Raw genomic sequence first — 10,046 nt, forward strand, 5'->3', positions numbered from 1 at the left:
TATTTTACGGAAAATACTGCAAATTTCGCAGAAATATACATGTGGTGTATTAATCATGTACCAACGAATAATTTAAAACAGTTTTTCAAAAACAGTCAAATAGCCTATTGTAGACTTTGAAAGATACCGGAATATTATTTTAAAATAAATACATTGATTTCATAATTTGATGTTTTTAATTATTAAAAATTATGAAAACATGACAAAAGGAATAAATAATATAAATCAACAATATCTTGATTAGGTATATAATAGTGACTACAGTCAACATTATTAATAATAAATAATAAATACTCTTTATTGTACACCAATAATAAAAAACAAGGCAAATGGGTAACATGTTGAGTAGATGTACAAAGGCGGTCTTATCGCTACGGTAGCAATTTCTTCCAGACAACCTTTATTATTTAATTTTATATTATTATTATTTTATTTTATTATTATTTTATTTTATATATTCTAATATTTTGTATACACATTAATCATCTATTATTTAGGATTGACATGGCAAAGGTATTTGTACTTTGTTTTTCAGTTAGCCTATAAAATTTACCAAAAACATTGGAATTTCCGCTCCATCCGGCAGTGCTTCTAATTAGATCAATGTTCACACCGAATCTGCTGGCGGCAGATGTACTTGCGTGCCGGGTGGAATGGGCAGAGAATATAGAAGTGTCAATACCACTTTCATGAAGAGTACTTTTTATCCATTTACTGAGAGTTTGACTACTTAATGGCTTTTACGGCCTTCGAAAACTAACAAATAAGGAATCAATATTACTTCTTAAACGATTTGTAATTTCTAAATAATCAACTAACGTTTTAGCAGGACAGATTTCGGGTTTGGTGTCATAAAATGGTATGATAAGATAGGGTTGATGAGTCCCTGGTCTGGAAGTTTTTATTATATCTGGTATTTTAATACAAATCTTATCGGAATTACGCTCTATATTTTCAATTTTCACTAACGTCAGAGTCTGAACTCTATGAGCTGTAATAAGCGCTAAGAGTATGACTGTTTTCTTAGCTATTTGGTCCAGGGAAAGCTCATCATTGGGATACAGATTTGACAAGAAATCAAGAACAATGGAAGTATCCCATGTCAATTTATATTTGGGTGCAGAGGCTCGCAACCTATAAAAACCTTTAAACAACCTATTGATTCGATCATCAGAATTAACTCTTGAGCCAATTATTAGGGACAATGCGGAGCGATAACTGTTGTGAGTACCATACTGTGCTCCATTCTCAAAAACATTTGTTAAGAAATATATAATATTTGGAATTGACGCTTCATAATAATCGATATTATTAGAATCACAAAAAACAAACCAACGTTTGAATGCTACAGCATATTGCATGATTGATTTGATAGATAATGATGCACAAACTATATCTAAGGAGCATAATGGGTCACTTCTCCTCGAGAAAGCTTCCCTGATAATTTTCCTGCTATAAGCCTCAGTTGTGGTGGTATGGTCGCGCTGTCGGATACAGAAATTAAAATTTTATTAGTAGGCTCTAGGATAATAGCATCCGATAAAAGCAGCTTGTTAAATAACGGGAACCATGCCTGAGTAGGCCAGTATGGAACTACAAGAACTCCCTGTGCTTTATCAGTAATTACTTTTCGTAAAACTTTCGCTATCACAGAAACTGGAGGGAATGCGTAAAAATTAAATTGATTCCAGTTGACAGTGAAAGCATTTATAGCATAAGCTTCTGGATCTCTTCTCCAAGAGATGTACCTAGCGCATTTGGTGTTTAAACTTGTTGCAAAAAGGTCTATATCTGGGCTACCAAAATGTCAATCATTTGTTTTTGTTCATCAATGTCAATAATTTGTTTAAACGCATAATCACTAAGCTCCCATTCTGTATCAGGATGTAACTTTCTGGATTCTGCGTCTGCTATATCATTATCTTTTGAGCTAATATATGAGGCATATACAGGATGACTGGTTAATTACTATCAATATTTAAGGAGAATACTCGGTACATGTTCTCATTCGAATTATGTAAAAAAAATAGGTACTTAATTTTTGACCAAATTTCCGTATAAATAAATAAAGTGTGGACACGTTACCAGCCTTGCCGGCGGCGCGTGCGGCGGCGTGCTGATACAACACCACGCCACCGCACGCGTGTGTCGCTACCCCCAACCCCCGCCCCGTGGCTAATTAGTCGGGCGAGCGCCGCCGTAAGGTCTGTACGTCCGTCTTCGCGCGCGCGCGCGCGCCTAGCGATCGATCTTACGCGTATACCTAATCTGTCGTGTGTGCGTGTGACCCGTTATTACTTATTAGTAATTAAGTATGGCTTATCAATACACAATTAAAAGTGAATACAAACTATTAAAAGTGACCCATTCGTATTATATCGTGTGAAAGACGATATGCGTAAACGTGCTGAACTGTGTATTACACGAGAGGGAGCTCACTTTGAACATTTGTTAAGGTTAGTGTAGTTATGTAGGTAAATAGGTAGTTTAATGATTGACAATTGTTGTAAATAAGTATGATTCCATTTTTAAATACGCCGGAAATACCAAGATAGGTAAACAGTTCATTTTATTTTTTGTGTCAAGTTCACACCATTTACCTAGTCAATGAATTGGTTGCTTAAACGAATGAAATATCTTGGTATTTTTGCCTGTCCTAAGCCAGGATTAAAGTATGAAGGGAATTGGATCATTTTTGTTTATCTAAGGTAGCCTGCTACCCTGTTAACACGCGGCGGCGCGCGGCGTTTGGATGTAGGTAAACTACCGCGCGATAACTAAATGTACCTACTTACATAACTGTTTTGTGTCGATAACGCAGCTGGGGTGTTCACACGATGCGTAATTAATTACATAACTTTTGGTTAACTTTACTTAGAAGTTTATTAATATTTATGTTATATTAATTTTTACTTTGTCATATATGATCGTCAAATATCACGTCCTCAAGTATCGATAGTAATTCACCAGTCACCCTGTATAAATAAATTTCTACATTCGCAAAACCCCTAAATGTCTTTGGTTAATTGATTGAGATGAGTAAACCTTACTCCACCCATGCGGTTAATATACGATATAGCAGTCGTGTTATCAATTCTTAGTAATATTTGACAATTTTTTAAATAATAATTATTAATGTTTATTGGTCAAAGTCGCACTACAACACAATAACAATCTTATTCACGATTAAAAACAGTATAAAAAAGACACAATAAATAAATTAAAAAAAAAATAATAATAAGAAAAAGGAATATATATATATATATATATATATATATATATATATATATATATATATATATATATAATATTAATGATATTAATCACTATTAATTAAGTTAGCAGCTTAATTTATTATATTTCTTATAGGAATATTTATGCAATTTTATCATTAACAGTGATATACCTCTAATTTGGTTTCAATTAATAAGTAAGGAGTAAATACTCTATCTTTTAAGTCGAAATTAAATGCAATATTGCTTCTTATTTAAGATAAATTGAATAACAATATTTTTTGAATGCAAATCAAATGTTTTATATAAACTATAATCCTTAATTAATTAATTCAATCTAATATATTTTGATTTCATTGATGGTATGTTCCAATTAAAAGTATAATAATAAAAAAAAAAACTAGTTTTATATCAAATAAAAAACTATTTTATTATATAATTATTAATATTTTAACTATTTTAAATGTTGGAATTATAGGAAAAATTAAAACAATTTCTACATCAAAAATTAAGAAAAAATGTAATGAAAAAGGATTTCGAGCTAAGCATATAGGGTCAAATCCACATTCAAAAGGAGAACATTTTTCACGGTCAAGAAATGATTTTTGAGAAATAATAATTGTAATTATAGATGTAAAAATTAAAATAATAATTATTTATATAAATTAAATATTAAACTTTTTGATTGGAAGTCAAATATATTAAATATATTATATAAATAATTAATTTCCTCATCAATAAATAGAAATATCAAACAAAATCTACAAAGTGTCAATATCATGCAGCAGCTTTTTTTGAAAAATGATTATTTAAATGACGAATAAAACATGTAATTAAAAAAATTGTTCCAATAATAACATGAAGTCCATGAAATCCTGTTGCTATGAAGAAAATTGATCCGTAAACTCTATCAGCAATAGAAAATGGGGCTTCAATATATTCATAAGCTTGTAAAATGGTGAAATAGACTCCTAAAATAATTGTAATAAATAATCTTTGTGATATTTGAGTGAAATTATTTTCTATTAGTGCATGATGAGATCAAGTAATAGTAATTCCGGAAGTAATTAAAATAATAGTATTTAGTAATGGAATTTGAAATGGATTAAAAGCTAAAATATTTAAAGGTGGTCATATTGCTCCAATTTCAATATTAGGTGCTAAACTTCTATGGAAAACAGTTCAAAAAAATGAAATAAAAAAGAAAACTTCTGATAAAATAAATACGATTATTCCTCATCGAAGACCTTTTGATACTAAAATAGTATGTTTACCTTGAAATGTTCCTTCTCGGCAAATATCACGTCATCATTGATATATTGTTAATAAAACAATTAGATAACCTAAAATAAGAAGATTTATATTAAAATTATGAAATCATTTTACTATTCCTGTAACTAAAGTTATAACTCCAATAGCTCCTGTTAATGGTCAAGGTCTATAATCAACTAAATGATAAATAAAATTTTAACAAAAAGAAAAACCGACTTCAAACAAAACACTATTTTAAAACAAATGAATATGCACGAAAAAGTAATAAAAATAATTGCGTATTCAACATATTTTTTAGAGTCTTCCTAAGTTAAATGAAATGAAAAATATTAGACTACTTAAAAGTCGATTAACGATTATATCATGTAGTTATAGTTATTGGTATATTTGGAGCCGGTGTCAGCCACGGTGCCCTTGCCCCAACAATCAAAAGAAAGAAGCGATACGAGCCCCTTGATTGATCCAGTATATTATTGTGTAAAAGGTAATTTGTAAAAAACATATTTGTTAAAGTATTCTCGTATTGTTTTTTGATAGATATACTGTAGGGTTTTATTGGCTGACACCGACTCCAAATATAACAATAATTATAACTACATGATATAATCGTTAATCGACTTTTAAGTAGTCTAATATTTTTCATTTCATTTAACTTAGGAAGACTCTAAAAAATATGTTGAATACGCAATTATTTTTATTACTTTTTCGTGCATATTCATTTGTTTTAAAATAGTGTTTTGTTTGAAGTCGGTTTTTCTTTTTGTTAAAATTTTATTTATTTTTTGATTTTAAGTGAAGCTGATGTTGACTAACTAATTTTTTTAATATGGATAGATTAAGCGTTCCGTTTATATGAGTCAGAAACTACTTCGAGGACAATTTCAAAGGAAACTTGCGAAAAAAGCAAAAATAGAATCGAAAATGCGGATTTAATACGTCACGCGGCGTAAACTACAAGGATCCCTCGAAAGAGCTGTAATCGAACTCAGCAAAAAAACTTTGAAAAAGACCAACTATATTTCGTACATCATATGACATCACATCACATACACAAAATTTGATTAAAGATAGTAAGAAATTCTGCCCCATATCGCACCCTAACTGCGAGCCGTATAGGAGTTCCATCACTACATAATATAAAACAAAGTCGCTTTCTCTGTCCCTATATCTTTAAATCTACGCAACGGATTTTGATGCGGTTTTGTTTTAAAAGATAGTGTGATTCAAGGGGAAGGTTTGTGTATATAATACATGAACAATATGGTAAAGAAACACTGATAATTTTAGAAGTTTGCGATGTGATGTCGTAAATAAACAAATTCTGTAGTATATTAAGTATCAGTATTGCACCCGTGCGAAGCCGGGGTGGGTAGCTAGTTGATTATAATATTCGACTATGATAATTACCTAAACATAACCACATTACGGAAGGTGACTCAAATATCCAAATAACCTATAAATAAAAGATTCGACCGAGTATCGCTAACGTGCTCCTCAGAATTGTTCCGTTCCCTTCCGTTCCGTTACTTTGTCATGGATCCTGTGCTCAGAACCTTACCAATCTTTCACCAAATTACCCTAGAAGTATATATTTTATAATAAAAAAAGAATTATCAAAATTGGTTAACGTGATTTTCAGTTATTCACCTATTTGTCGCGCATATACATAAGGCAAATTTAAGACTTATGTCGTTTTCACATGGATACCATCATCGGAAAAAAAAATAAAAAAAATGGGACCCCACGGGAAGCACTACCTTTCAAACAAAAAAAAAATTATCAAAATCGGTCCACCCAGTGAAAAGTTATGAGGTAACAAACATAAAAAAAAAAAAAAAAAAAAAAAAAAAAAAATACAGACGAATTGATTTTGGAAGTCGGTTGAAAAGGGTGATTTTGATTATTTGTCATTAATTAGTTTCTCTAGAATAAAGAGTTCTAAGAATAGTAATTACATAAGCTTGAATAACTGATACTGCTGTTTCTAAGATTAATAATAAAATTTGAATAAAAACTAAAAAAATAATTAATTAATAAATGTCCTGCAATTATATTAGCTGTTAAACGTACAGCTAAAGTTCCAGGTCGAATAATATTACTAATTGTTTCAATTAATACTATAAAAGGTATTAATACTATAGGAGTTCCTTGAGGAATTATATGAATACATATATGTTGGGTATTGTTAATTCATCCATAAAATATAAATCTTAATCATAAAGTTAATGATAATGATAAAGAAATAGTAAGATGACTAGTACTTGTAAAAATATAAGGTCTTTTGACCTAAAAAAATATTAAATAAAATGAAAAAAAAAAAGTGAAATAAAAATAAATGTTGATCCTCTTGAACCATTTGGTCCTAATAATGTTTTAAATTCATTATGAAGTTTATTAGAAATAAAATTTCATAATATAAAGTGTCGATTAGGAATGAATCAAAAAGAATATGGAATAAATATTAATCCAATAAATGTACTAATTCAATTTAAAGGTCAGTTAAAAATATTAGTAGAGGGGTCAAAAATTGAAAATAAATTATTTATCATTTTCAAGTTAAATTATTATAATTTTTATTATATTATTATTATTATTAATATATTTATAAATAAAAATATAAAAATTTATAATAATAAACATACAAATAAAGAAAATAAAAAAAAAAACAGTTAATTGGTATTATTTGAGGAATAAAAGAATATTACTAAAGTAATAATTTAAATTTGACATATTTATGTTATAAATTAACTAATTCTTTCATTAGAGGTAGGCGCTAAATTACCGTAAAATGGTTTAAGAGACCAGTACTTACTTTCAGTTATATAATGAATAATTATTAATTCAATTAATAAATTTTTAATTGAAATTCTTTCAATTACAATAGGTATAAAACTATGATTAGCTCCACAAATTTCTAAACATTGCCCATAAAAAAGACCTGGACGATTAATAAAGAAGCTAGTTTGATTTAATCGTCCAGGATTGGCATCAACTTTAATACCTACGTAACTGTTCCATCAGTTCATGAATGAATTACATCAGTAGCAGTAATTAAAATACGAATTTGATTATTTATAGGTAAAGTAATTCGATTATCTACATCTAATAATCGAAAATTATCAATATCTTCTCTAGAATTAAGTATATATGAATCAAATTCAACATTATTAAAATCTGAATATTCATAACTTCAATATCATTGATGACCAATAGATTTTAATGTAATTAATGGATTATTAAGTTCATCTAATAAATATAATAATCAAAGGGAAGGAAGAGCAATAAAAATTAATGTAGTGGCTGGTAAAATAGTTCAAATTAATTCAATTATTTGACCTTCTAATAAGAATCGATTAATATATGAATTAAAAAATAAATTTAATATTAAATATGCTACTATAATAGTAATTATAATTAAAATAACAAGAGTATGATCATGAAAAAAAATAATTTGTTCTATTAATGGGGAAGCTCTATTTTGATAATTGAGATTAGATCATGTTGCCATTTCTAAAAAAAGGATAATCCTTTATAAATGGGGTTTAAATCCATTACATATAATCTGCCATATTAGAAGTTACTTAAAATAGGTAATTCATTATAAGAATGTTCTGAAGGAGGTAAATTTTGATATCATTCAATAGAAGGTATATTTAATGAAAATAAAATAATTCGTTGGTTAATTATAGATTCTCAAATAATAATAATAATTATTATTATAGATAATAAGGAAATATAAGATCCAAAAGATGAAATAATATTTCATGATATAAATCTATCTGGGTAATCTGAATATCGTCGGGGTATACCAGCTAACCCTAAAAAATGTTGAGGGAAAAATGTTAAATTAACTCCAATAAATATTGAAATAAATTGAATTTTTAATAATTTTTATTATTAATCCTGTAAATAAAGGATATCAGTGAATAAATCCACCTAAAATAGCAAATACAGCTCCTATAGACAATACATAATGGAAATGAGCTACAACATAATAAGTATCATGAAGAGTAATATCAATAGATGAATTAGCTAAAATTACTCCTGTTAATCCTCCTACTATAAATAAAAAAATAAATCCTAATCTTCATAATATAGAAGGTCTATAATTAATTTGAGTTCCATGTAATGTTGCTAATCAACTAAAAATTTTAATTCCTGTAGGTACAGCAATAATTATAGTTGCTGAAGTAAAATAAGCTCGAGTATCAATATCTATACCTACTGTGAATATATGATGTGCTCATACAATAAATCCTAATAATCCAATTGCTATTATAGCATAAATTATTCTTAAACATCCGAAGGTTTCCTTTTTTCCTCTTTCTTGGGAAATAATGTGTGAAATTATTCCGAAACCTGGTAAAATTAAAATATAAACTTCTGGATGACCAAAAAATCAAAATAAATGTTGATAAAGAATTGGATCTCCTCCTCCTGCTGGATCGAAAAATGATGTATTAATATTTCGATCTGTTAAAAGTATAGTAATAGCTCCAGCTAAAACAGGTAAAGAAAGTAATAAAAGTAATGATGTAATACCCACAGCTCAAACAAATAAAGGTATTTGGTAAAAAATATACTATTAACTCGTATATTAATAATAGTTGTAATAAAATTAATTGCTCCTAGAATTGATGAAATACCAGCTAAATGAAGGGAAAAAATTGCTAATCTACAGATGATCCTCTATGTGCAATATTAGATGAAAGTGGGGGGTAAACTGTTCATCCTGTTCCTGCTCCGTTTTCGACAATTCTACTAGAAATTAATAATATTAGTGATGGGGGTAAAAGTCAAAATCTTATATTATTTATACGTGGAAAGGCTATATCAGGAGCTCCTAACATTAAAGGAACTAATCAATTACCAACTCCTCCAATTATAATTGGTATAACTATGAAAAAAATTATAATAAAAGCATGAGCTGTAACAATTGCATTATAAATTTGATCATCTCCAATTAAAGATAATGGATTACCTAATTCAGTTCGAATTAATAAACTAAGTGAAGTTCCTACTATTCCTGCTCAAATTCCAAAAATAAAATATAATGTACCAATATCTTTATGATTTGTTGAAAATAGTCATTTTCGCTTAATAAAATGGCTGAGTTAAAAGCTAAATTGCAAATTTAAGTAAAAAGATAAATTGTAAATTTATTTACGAGAAATTTCTCTTTTATTATTCTTATATTCAATAATGATATAAAATTGCAAATTTTAAGGTGTAATATTTACTAAGGCTTAAAGACAGATTTCTTTATAAATAATTTTGAAGATTATTAGTTTAAATTAACTTAAAACCTTAAAAAAAATAAAAGTTCTAAGAATTATTCCTACTAAAGAGATAAATCTAGTAATATTAATAAAAGTTAAATAATTACTTTTAATAAAAATTTTATTTCATTTTAATTTAATTGAAAAAAATATTAATGAATAATAAAGAATTCGAATATAAATAAATAATATAATTAATCTTGATATAACAAAAATAAATGAGGTAATAAATAAATTATTAATTAATAAATAATTCATAATT

The 10,046-nt window shown here is 27.8% G+C and overlaps 1 pseudogene; it reads right to left on the minus strand.

Moving 5' to 3' along the window:
* Positions 1-7,821: 7,821 nt before the first annotated feature.
* LOC124542662 lies at positions 7,822-9,613 on the minus strand (annotated as a pseudogene).
* Between the last annotated feature and the right edge of the window lie 433 nt (positions 9,614-10,046).

The sequence above is a fragment of the Vanessa cardui genome, chromosome W (genome assembly GCF_905220365.1).
Source record: "Vanessa cardui chromosome W, ilVanCard2.1, whole genome shotgun sequence".
Lineage (NCBI taxonomy): Eukaryota > Metazoa > Arthropoda > Insecta > Lepidoptera > Nymphalidae > Vanessa > Vanessa cardui.